Raw genomic sequence first — 12,376 nt, forward strand, 5'->3', positions numbered from 1 at the left:
CCGCTATGTCCCTACTAAAATGGCTATGTCCCATCTAAAATTGCGACTCCGATATTTTCCTACTAAAATGACTTTGTCCGCTATGTCCCTACTAAAATGACTATGTCCGCTATGTCCCTACTAAAATGGCTATGTCCCATCTAAAATTGCGACTCCGATATTTTCCTACTAAAATGACTATGTCCGCTATGTCCCTACTAAAATGACTATGTCCGCTATGTCCCTACTAAAATGGCTATGTCCCATCTAAAATTGCGACTCCGATATTTTCCTACTGAAATGACTATGTCCGCTATGTCCCTACTAAAATGACTATGTCCGCTATGTCCCTACTAAAATGGCTATGTCCCATCTAAAATTGCGACTCCGATATTTTCCTACTAAAATGACTATGTCCGCTATGTCCCTACTAAAATGACTATGTCCGCTATGTCCCTACTAAAATGGCTATGTCCCATCTAAAATTGCGACTCCGATATTTTCCTACTAAAATGACTTTGTCCGCTATGTCCCTACTAAAATGACTATGTCCGCTATGTCCCTACTAAAATGGCTATGTCCCATCTAAAATTGCGACTCCGATATTTTCCTACTAAAATGACTATGTCCGCTATGTCCCTACTAAAATGACTATGTCCGCTATGTCCCTACTAAAATGGCTATGTCCCATCTAAAATTGCGACTCCGATATTTTCCTACTAAAATTACTATGTCCGCTATGTCCCTACTAAAATGGCTATGTCCGCTATGTCCCTACTAAAATGGCTATGTCCCATCTAAAATTGCGACTTCGATATTTTCCTACTGAAATGACTATGTCCGCTATGTCCCTACTAAAATGGCTATGTCCGCTATGTCCCTACTAAAATGGCTATGTCCCATCTAAAATTGCGACTCCGATATTTTCCTACTAAAATTACTATGTCCGCTATGTCCCTACTAAAATGGCTATGTCCGCTATGTCCCTACTAAAATGGCTAGGTCCCATCTAAAATTGCGACTTCAATATTTTCCTACTGAAATGACTATGTCCGCTATGTCCCTACTAAAATGGCTATGTCCGCTATGTCCCTACTAAAATGGCTATGTCCCATCTAAAATTGCGACTCCGATATTTTCCTACTAAAATGACTTTGTCCGCTATGTCCCTACTAAAATGACTATGTCCGCTATGTCCCTACTAAAATGGCTATGTCCCATCTAAAATTGCGACTCCGATATTTTCCTACTAAAATGACTATGTCCGCTATGTCCCTACTAAAATGACTATGTCCACTATGTCCCTACTAAAATGGCTATGTCCCATCTAAAATTGCGACTCCGATATTTTCCTACTGAAATGACTATGTCCGCTATGTCCCTACTAAAATGACTATGTCCGCTATGTCCTTACTAAAATGGCTATGTCCCATCTAAAATTGCGACTTCGATATTTTCCTACTGAAATGACTATGTCCGCTATATCCCTACTAAAATGACTATGTCCGCTATGTCCCTACTAAAATGGCTATGTCCCATCTAAAATTGCGACTCCGATATTTTCCTACTGAAATGACTATGTCCGCTATGTCCCTACTGAAATGACTATGTCCGCTATGTCCCTACTAAAATGGCTATGTCCCATCTAAAATTGCGACTTCGATATTTTCCTACTGAAATGACTATGTCCGCTATGTCCCTACTAAAATGGCTATGTCCGCTATGTCCCTACTAAAATGGCTATGTCCCATCTAAAATTGCGACTCCGATATTTTCCTACTAAAATTACTATGTCCGCTATGTCCCTACTAAAATGGCTATGTCCGCTATGTCCTTACTAAAATGGCTATGTCCCATCTAAAATTGCGACTTCGATATTTTCCTACTGAAATGACTATGTCCGCTATGTCCCTACTAAAATGGCTATGTCCGCTATGTCCCTACTAAAATGGCTATGTCCCATCTAAAATTGCGACTCCGATATTTTCCTACTAAAATTACTATGTCCGCTATGTCCCTACTAAAATGGCTATGTCCGCTATGTCCCTACTAAAATGGCTAGGTCCCATCTAAAATTGCGACTTCAATATTTTCCTACTGAAATGACTATGTCCGCTATGTCCCTACTAAAATGGCTATGTCCGCTATGTCCCTACTAAAATGGCTATGTCCCATCTAAAATTGCGACTCCGATATTTTCCTACTAAAATGACTTTGTCCGCTATGTCCCTACTAAAATGACTATGTCCGCTATGTCCCTACTAAAATGGCTATGTCCCATCTAAAATTGCGACTTCGATATTTTCCTACTAAAATGACTATGTCCGCTATGTCCCTACTAAAATGACTATGTCCGCTATGTCCCTACTAAAATGGCTATGTCCCATCTAAAATTGCGACTCCGATATTTTCCTACTGAAATGACTATGTCCGCTATGTCCCTACTAAAATGACTATGTCCGCTATGTCCTTACTAAAATGGCTATGTCCCATCTAAAATTGCGACTCCGATATTTTCCTACTAAAATGACTATGTCCGCTATATCCCTACTAAAATGACTATGTCCGCTATGTCCCTACTAAAATGGCTATGTCCCATCTAAAATTGCGACTCCGATATTTTCCTACTGAAATGACTATGTCCGCTATGTCCCTACTAAAATGACTATGTCTGCTATGTCCCTACTAAAATGACTATGTCCGCTATGTCCCTACTAAAATGGCTATGTCCCATCTAAAATTGCGACTCCGATATTTTCCTACTGAAATGACTATGTCCGCTATGTCCCTACTAAAATGGCTATGTCCGCTATTTTCCTACTAAAATGGCTATGTCCCTACTAAAATGGCTATGTCCCATCTAAAATTGCGACTCCGATATTTTCCTACTAAAATGACTTTGTCCGCTATGTCCCTACTAAAATGACTATGTCCGCTATGTCCCTACTAAAATGGCTATGTCCCATCTAAAATTGCGACTCCGATATTTTCCTACTAAAATGACTTTGTCCGCTATGTCCCTACTAAAATGACTATGTCCGCTATGTCCCTACTAAAATGGCTATGTCCCATCTAAAATTGCGACTCCGATATTTTCCTACTAAAATGACTATGTCCGCTATGTCCCTACTAAAATGACTATGTCCGCTATGTCCCTACTAAAATGGCTATGTCCCATCTAAAATTGCGACTCCGATATTTTCCTACTGAAATGACTATGTCCGCTATGTCCCTACTAAAATGACTATGTCCGCTATGTCCTTACTAAAATGGCTATGTCCCATCTAAAATTGCGACTCCGATATTTTCCTACTAAAATGACTATGTCCGCTATATCCCTACTAAAATGACTATGTCCGCTATGTCCCTACTAAAATGGCTATGTCCCATCTAAAATTGCGACTCCGATATTTTCCTACTGAAATGACTATGTCCGCTATGTCCCTACTAAAATGACTATGTCTGCTATGTCCCTACTAAAATGACTATGTCCGCTATGTCCCTACTAAAATGGCTATGTCCCATCTAAAATTGCGACTCCGATATTTTCCTACTGAAATGACTATGTCCGCTATGTCCCTACTAAAATGGCTATGTCCGCTATTTTCCTACTAAAATGGCTATGTCCCTACTAAAATGGCTATGTCCCATCTAAAATTGCGACTCCGATATTTTCCTACTAAAATGACTATGTCCGCTATGTCCCTACTAAAATGGCTATGTCCGCTATATCCCTACTAAAATGTCTATGTCTCTACTAAAATGGCTATGTCCCTACTTAAATGGCAAAGTCCTAAATGTCTATGTTCTAAAATTGCGATTCCGATTAGTTTCAACTAAAATAGCTATGTTTGGAATATCGGATCAAAATTGATAGATTTATATCAAACATGATCATCACCACAAAATCAATTGTGACGTAGGGTTAAGAAAAGAGACTTTGAAATTAACATCAAATCATCTGTTACTTTGTATCTAGATTCTAGACTATATATGCAATTTTTCAAGTTCTAATTTTGATTTAAAATTTGCACATTTTTAAAATCAACTATTCTAGAATGTCAAAATAAATTGAATGGTAGTAGTTAATATTTTGTTTAAAACTTACCTATAAGGTAGATATCAAAGTGATCCAAACCCAGGCACGCAAGCCACATGTGGCCCGCCGCTTTATTATCTGTGGCCCGCGTCACATTCGGAGAGTAATCAAAAAATCGCATTTCGTGTTGTTTCGTAATAAAATTAAATAGAAAAAACTTTTGACATATTGTTACATCAATAATGTCACTGAATTGACTAGTGTTATGGCTAGCTGAGGCAACTAGCGAAGTTGAATGATGTGCTTGGCAGTATAAATCGTTATCTGGCTTTCTATCTTTTTGTTCGGGAATATATGCTAACAATATACCGTGTTTCGCCGAAAATAAGACCTATCCTAAAAATAAGACCTAGCCCAAATTTTAGGATTGATTTTAATATAAGTCCTCCCCAATAAGACCTAGTCAATAACGCGAATTTTTTTTTCACCTGGTCGATAGCAAGAAATCTCTCCCATACGTTATAAATGATTACCTAATCTAAAACGTGTGAAAGAGGAAAACGTGTCATTTAAGTAAATGGACATCGGTTTCAATATTTTTTTTTTATTTGAAAATCTCCTAATTCTGTACTTTCTAATTTTGTTTTTGATAAATAAAATTATAAGACATTCCCCGAAAATAAGCTCTAGTGATATTTTTCGAAAGAAAATTGAAATGAGACACTGTCTTATTTTCGCGGAAACACGGTAGGCATCATAGAAAACTAAAAATCGAATGCGGATTCTATTAGCCTGGGATGGCTATGTCTATAACTATGTATTTGCACAATAAAAGTGTTTGTTTTGTATTGCACTGTTTACCTATTCTTGGCACTATTGTGGCCCGCGAACAATGCAAAAGTAATTTTGTGGCCCGCGAGGCGACAACCTTGGACCACCCTGTAAATATATATTCCGTATTAGTGACGTCACAAAGGACATTTCCAAGCTAGTTTTCCCAAAGTTGCCACATAGTATGACTATACCGTAAAGAAGAAAGAGACAAGGAAATTATCAAAAATTAAGATAGCATTTTTGAAGTGCTTGTTGGACTGCGTATAATTTAGAATTTATTTAGCAAAACACATTTATTGTTTATGCTGGGAAAATTCATGAGTGTGGTATCTTTTTATTGCGAGTTGGCACCATGTTGTATTTGTCGACGCTGGCACAATGATTTTTTTTATTTCTGCCGGATCGAGGTATGTATCACCACTGTCACGCCAGCCAAATACCAGCCAAATATCTAATTTAAATGCCCGAATTTCATATTATAGTGTTTCCGCGTCAAATGAAATGTACCTACTACGTAAACTAATAGTTTGGGCATCACGCTATGGGTGGATTTATATTTAGGACTGACATGAGAACTCAACGCAACAAAGAAATTTTGGTGCTTCCCTGCGATTTTTCGAACTTTTTTGGATTCTAATATTGGGAATTGTAAAAAAAGTTGAAAATTTTGGTAAGATAACCGATTTTTTTGAACTTTTCGGGTCTCGGGGGCAAAAATATGAATTTACCAATGAATAGAACACTAACATGAGAACTCAACGCAACAAAGAAATTTTGGTGCTTCCCTGCGATTTTTTGAACTTTTTTGGGTTTGAATATTGGGAATTGGGAAAATATTGAAAATTTTGGTAAGATAACCGAATTTTTTAAACTTTTCCGGTCTCGGGGGCAAAAATATGAATTTACCAATGAATAGAGGACTAACATGAGAACTCAATGCAACAAAGAAATTTTGGTGCTTTCCTGCGATTTTTCGAACTATTTTGGGTTCGAATATTGGGAATTGTAAAAAAGTTGAAAATTTTGGTAAGATAACCGATTTTTTTGAACTTTTCCGGTCTCGGGGGCAAAAATATGAATTCACCAATAAATAGAGGACTAACATAAAAACTCAATGCAACAAAGAAATTTTGATGCTCTCCTGCGATTTTTTTAACTTTTTTGGTTCGAATATTGGGCATTGTAAAAAAATTGAAAATTTTGGCAAGATAACCGATTTTTTTGAACTTTTCCGGTCTTGGGGGCAAAAATATGAATTTACCAATGAATAGAGGACTGACATGAGAACTCAACACAACAAAGAAATTTTGGTGCTTCCCTGCGATTTTTTGAACTTTTTTGGGTTCGAATATTGGTGATTGTGAAAAAAATAAAAATTTTGGTAAGATAACCGATTTTTTTAAACTTTTCCGGTCCCGGGGGCAAAAAAATGAATTTACCAATGAATAGAGGACTGACATGAGAACTCAACGCAATAAAGAAATTTTGGTGCTTCCCAGCGATTTTTCGAACTTTTTTGGGTTCTAATATTGGGAATTGTAAAAAAGTTGAAAATTTTGGTAAGATAACCGATTTTTTTGAACTTTTCCGGTCTCGGGGGCAAAAATATGAATTTACCAATGAATAGAGGACTAATATGAGAACTCATCGCAACAAAGAAATTTTGGTGCTCCCCTGCGATTTTTTGAACTTTTTTTGGTTTGAATATTGGGAATTGTAAAAAAATTGAAAATTTTGGTAAGATAACCGATTTTTTGAACTTTTCCGGTCTCGGGGGCAAAAATATGAATTTACCAATAAATAGAGGATTAACATAAGAACCCAACGCAACAAAGAAATTTTGGTGCTTTCCTGCGATTTTCTGAACTTTTTTGGGTTCTAAGATTGGGAATTGTGAAAAAATTCAAAATTTTGGTAAGATAACCGATTTTTTTGAACTTTTCCGGTTCCGGGGGCAAAAATATGATTTTACCAATGAATAGAGGACTAACATGAGAACTCAATGCTACAAAGAAATTTTGGTGCTTTCCTGCGATTTTTCGAACTATTTTGGGTTCGAATACTGGGAATTGTAAAAAAATTGAAAATTTTGGTAAGATAACCGATTTTTTTGAACTTTTCCGGTCTTGGGGGCAAAAATATGAATTTACCAATGAATAGAGGACTGACATGAGAACTCAACGCAATAAAGAAATTTTGGTGCTTCCCTGCGATTTTTTGAACTTTTTTGGGTTCGAATATTGGTGATTGTGAAAAAAATAAAAATTTTGGTAAGATAACCGATTTTTTTAAACTTTTCCGGTCTCGGGGGCAAAAATATGAATTTACCAATGAATAGAGGACTGACATGAGAACTCAACACAACAAAGAAATTTTGGTGCTTCCCTGCGATTTTTTGAACTTTTTTGGGTTCGAATATTGGTGATTGTGAAAAAAATAAAAATTTTGGTAAGATAACCGATTTTTTTAAACTTTTCCGGTCCCGGGGGCAAAAAAATGAATTTACCAATGAATAGAGAACTGACATGAGAACTCAACGCAATAAAGAAATTTTGGTGCTTCCCTGCGATTTTTCGAACTTTTTTGGGTTCTAATATTGGGAATTGTAAAAAAGTTGAAAATTTTGGTAAGATAACCGATTTTTTTGAACTTTTCCGGTCCCGGGGGCAAAAATATGAATTTACCAATGAATAGAGGACTGACATGAGAACTCAACGCAATAAAGAAATTTTGGTGCTTCCCTGCGATTTTTCGAACTTTTTTGGGTTCTAATATTGGGAATTGTAAAAAAGTTGAAAATTTTGGTAAGATAACCGATTTTTTTGAACTTTTCCGGTCTCGGGGGCAAAAATATGAATTTACCAATGAATAGAGGACTAATATGAGAACTCAACGCAACAAAGAAATTTTGGTGCTTCCCTGCGATTTTTTGAACTTTTTTTGGTTTGAATATTGGGAATTGTGTAAAAATTGAAAATGTTGGTAAGATAACCGATTTTTTTTAACTTTTCCGGTCTCGGGGGCAAAAATATGAATTTACCAATGAATAGAGGACTAACATGAGAACTCAATGCAACAAAGAAATTTTGGTGCTTTCCTGCGATTTTTCGAACTTTTTTGGGTTCGAATATTGGGAATTGTAAAAAAATTGAAAATTTTGGTAAGATAACCGATTTTTTGAACTTTTCCGTTCTCGGGGGCAAAAATATGAATTTACCAATAAATAGAGGATTAACATAAGAACCCAACGCAACAAAGAAATTTTGGTGCTTTCCTGCGATTTTCTGAACTTTTTTGGGTTCTAAGATTGGGAATTGTAAAAAAATTGAAAATTTTGGTAAGATAACCGATTTTTTTGAACTTTTCCGGTTCCGGGGGCAAAAATATGAATTTACCAATAAATAGAGGATTAACATAAGAACCCAACGCAACAAAGAAATTTTGGTGCTTTCCTGCGATGTTTCGAACTATTTTGGGTTCGAATACTGGGAATTGAGAAAAAATTGAAAATTTTGGTAAGATAACCGATTTTTTTGAACTTTTCCGGTCTCGGGGGCAAAAATATGAATTCACCAATAAATAGAGGACTAACATAAGAACTCAACGCAATAAAGAAATTTTGGTGCTTCCCTGCGATTTTTTGAACTTTTTTGGGTTCTAATATTGGGAATTGTAAAAAAGTTGAAAATTTTGGTAAGATAACCGATTTTTTTGAACTTTTCCGGTCCCGGGGGCAAAAATATGAATTTACCAATGAATAGAGGACTGACATGAGAACTCAACGCAATAAAGAAATTTTGGTGCTTCCCTGCGATTTTTCGAACTTTTTTGGGTTCTAATATTGGGAATTGTAAAAAAGTTGAAAATTTTGGTAAGATAACCGATTTTTTTGAACTTTTCCGGTCTCGGGGGCAAAAATATGAATTTACCAATGAATAGAGGACTAATATGAGAACTCAACGCAACAAAGAAATTTTGGTGCTTTCCTGCGATTTTTCGAACTTTTTTTGGTTTGAATATTGGGAATTGTGAAAAAATTGAAAATGTTGGTAAGATAACCGATTTATTTAAACTTTTCCGGTCTCGGGGGCAAAAATATGAATTTACCAATGAATAGAGGACTAACATGAGAACTCAATGCAACAAAGAAATTTTGGTGCTTTCCTGCGATTTTTCGAACTTTTTTGGGTTCGAATATTGGGAATTGTAAAAAAATTGAAAATTTTGGTAAGATAACCGATTTTTTGAACTTTTCCGTTCTCGGGGGCAAAAATATGAATTTACCAATAAATAGAGGATTAACATAAGAACCCAACGCAACAAAGAAATTTTGGTGCTTTCCTGCGATTTTCTGAACTTTTTTGGGTTCTAAGATTGGGAATTGTAAAAAAATTGAAAATTTTGGTAAGATAACCGATTTTTTTGAACTTTTCCGGTTCCGGGGGCAAAAATATGATTTTACCAATGAATAGAGGACTAACATGAGAACTCAATGCAACAAAGAAATTTTGGTGCTTTCCTGCGATGTTTCGAACTATTTTGGGTTCGAATACTGGGAATTGAGAAAAAATTGAAAATTTTGGTAAGATAACCGATTTTTTTGAACTTTTCCGGTCTCGGGGGCAAAAATATGAATTCACCAATAAATAGAGGACTAACATAAGAACTCAACGCAACAAAGAAATTTCGGTGCTTTCCTGCGATTTTTTTTAACTTTTTTGGGTTCGAATATTGGGAATTGTAAAAAAATTGAAAATTTTGGTAAGATAACCGATTTTTTTGAACTTTTCCGGTCTTGGGGGCAAAAATATGAATTTACCAATGAATAGAGGACTGACATGAGAACTCAACGCAATAAAGAAATTTTGGTGCTTCCCTGCGATTTTTTGAACTTTTTTGGGTTCGAATATTGGTGATTGTGAAAAAAATAAAAATTTTGGTAAGATAACCGATTTTTTTAAACTTTTCCGGTCTCGGGGGCAAAAATATGAATTTACCAATGAATAGAGGACTAACATGAGAACTCAATGCAACAAAGAAATTTTGGTGCTTTCCTGCGATTTTTCGAACTTTTTTGGGTTCGAATATTGGGAATTGTAAAAAAATTGAAAATTTTGGTAAGTTAACAGATTTTTTGAACTTTTCCGGTCTCGGGGGCAAAAATATGAATTTACCAATAAATAGAGGATTAACATAAGAACCCAACGCAACAAAGAAATTTTGGTGCTTTCCTGCGATTTTCTGAACTTTTTTGGGTTCTAAGATTGGGAATTGTAAAAAAGTTGAAAATTTTGGTAAGATAACCGATTTTTTTGAACTTTTCCGGTCTTGGGGGCAAAAATATGAATTTACCAATGAATAGAGGACTGACATGAGAACTCAACGCAATAAAGAAATTTTGGTGCTTCCCTGCGATTTTTTGAACTTTTTTGGGTTCGAATATTGGTGATTGTGAAAAAAATAAAAATTTTGGTAAGATAACCGATTTTTTTAAACTTTTCCGGTCCCGGGGGCAAAAATATGAATTTACCAATGAATAGAGGACTGACATGAGAACTCAACGCAATAAAGAAATTTTGGTGCTTCCCTGCGATTTTTTGAACTTTTGTTGGTTCGCATGGCGGATTAAAAACCGCGTTCACTTGATTAAAAAGTAATACAGGGAAAATTTGGAATAAAAAAGTAATAGCCTTCTGGCAAAAAATTTATAAACCACTACAAATTTCAAAGCAATAGGCCCAGTAATCTTCGAGAAAAGCTGTTTTTTAATATGTGTCAAAGACCAACAACAGCAACATAATAATAATAATAACGAGAATATCGGTCGCTGCGGTTTCGATTCGAAAAATTCTGCAAACCCGAACTGGATTGTTTCGATTAGTTTTCAGCCAATATCAAAAATGTAGAAAACAATAGCCAACTCCCCACGTCGTCGTTGAATTACTACTCGAAGAAATACTTTTATGAAGAATTCTGCAAATCCGAACTGGATTGTTTCGATTAGTTTCCAGCCAATAGCCTATTTACCAATCCTATATTTTGTGTCAAATACAACAAATACCTATCAACATACTTACCGATCTAAAGATCGATAAGTAAAAATGATCCATAGGTCCACTACGTGTTCTATAATAGTAGTTGACCATGAAACCATTGATTTTTTAATACTAAATCCGAAGTATTTCGAGTCTAATATTAAAGTTTTATGGTATTTGACTTAGCAACTCACTATCTATCAACTATTGCTGTAAAGGTCTCTCTCTCCACTTTATCTAGAGTTAAATTCTAAAGGATGTACGGTAGTAATGAAAGTACAACGAGAATATCGGTCAGAGACAGAAGACTTATCGATCGAAAGTTAGGGGATCCCCCAAAAAAGCGCTCTCACTTCATAGTGACACCTTGTGTCCCATCACTAATTAATTAATAACTCGCTAATTATACGACATAATTCATCCAAAATGAATAGGCTTCTGGTCCAACATATGATGAATGCACATGAAAAATCTGGAGTAGATTCAATCTCGTTTTCGTGAGATATCACGTGCATCTAACAGACAGACAGACAGACAAATACCTATCAACATACTTACCGATTAAAATCGATAAGTAATCACAATTACTCGTTGAATGAGCCTATAAATTTATTATAATTAGGCATTCAACAAAATTCAACAAAACGCAGAAAAGTTTAACGCTAAGTGCAATTGGTTTATTCAATATTCAAATGGTCAGTCTTCGGGCGCTGCTTAAAACTTAACTTCTGATCTGTGTGAAAAAAACTGATTAATTGGCCATACGTCCGGCTTTTGAATTTTCTAAAAAAAATACGCAGCCAACCAATGACTTGCAACCTTTAATTTTGGCCTGCGAGCGACAAAATGTTGCCGACCTCTGACTTTACTGTTATACGAACAGCTCACATTTGTCGAATTCATGAAAATACGAATCAAAACAAAATACGAGAATATCAGTCGGAGACCAAAGACTTATCGATCGGAGGTTAGGGGATCTCCCAAAACAGCGCTCTTACTCCATAGTGACACCGTGTGTGCCATCACTAATTAATTAATAACTTGCTAATTATACGACGTAATTTATCGAAAATCAATAGGCTTCTGTTCCGAACTATGGTGAATGCACATGCAAAATTTGGAGCAGATTGAACCTCGCTTTTGTGAGATATCGCGTGTATCTAACAGACAAACAAACAGACAAATACCTATCAACATACTTACCGATCTTAAGATCGATAAGTAATAATCGGACACTTTACCACGCATTTTTGTGTCCACGGATTGCCATGATATTTTCTGAATAGTATTAATTTTATTTCGTCAACACAACCGCAGATTGAAATGATCACAAATAAATTAATATTAAAGCATGGCAATGAATATTTTTTTTTGATTTACTAATATACTAATTATTACTTATCGATTTTAATCGGTAAGTATGTTGATAGGTATTTGTTTGTCTGTCTGTCTGTTAGATGAATCTGCTCCAGATTTTGCATGTGCATTT

Source organism: Styela clava, chromosome 13 (assembly GCF_964204865.1).
Source record: "Styela clava chromosome 13, kaStyClav1.hap1.2, whole genome shotgun sequence".
Classification (NCBI taxonomy): domain Eukaryota; kingdom Metazoa; phylum Chordata; class Ascidiacea; order Stolidobranchia; family Styelidae; genus Styela; species Styela clava.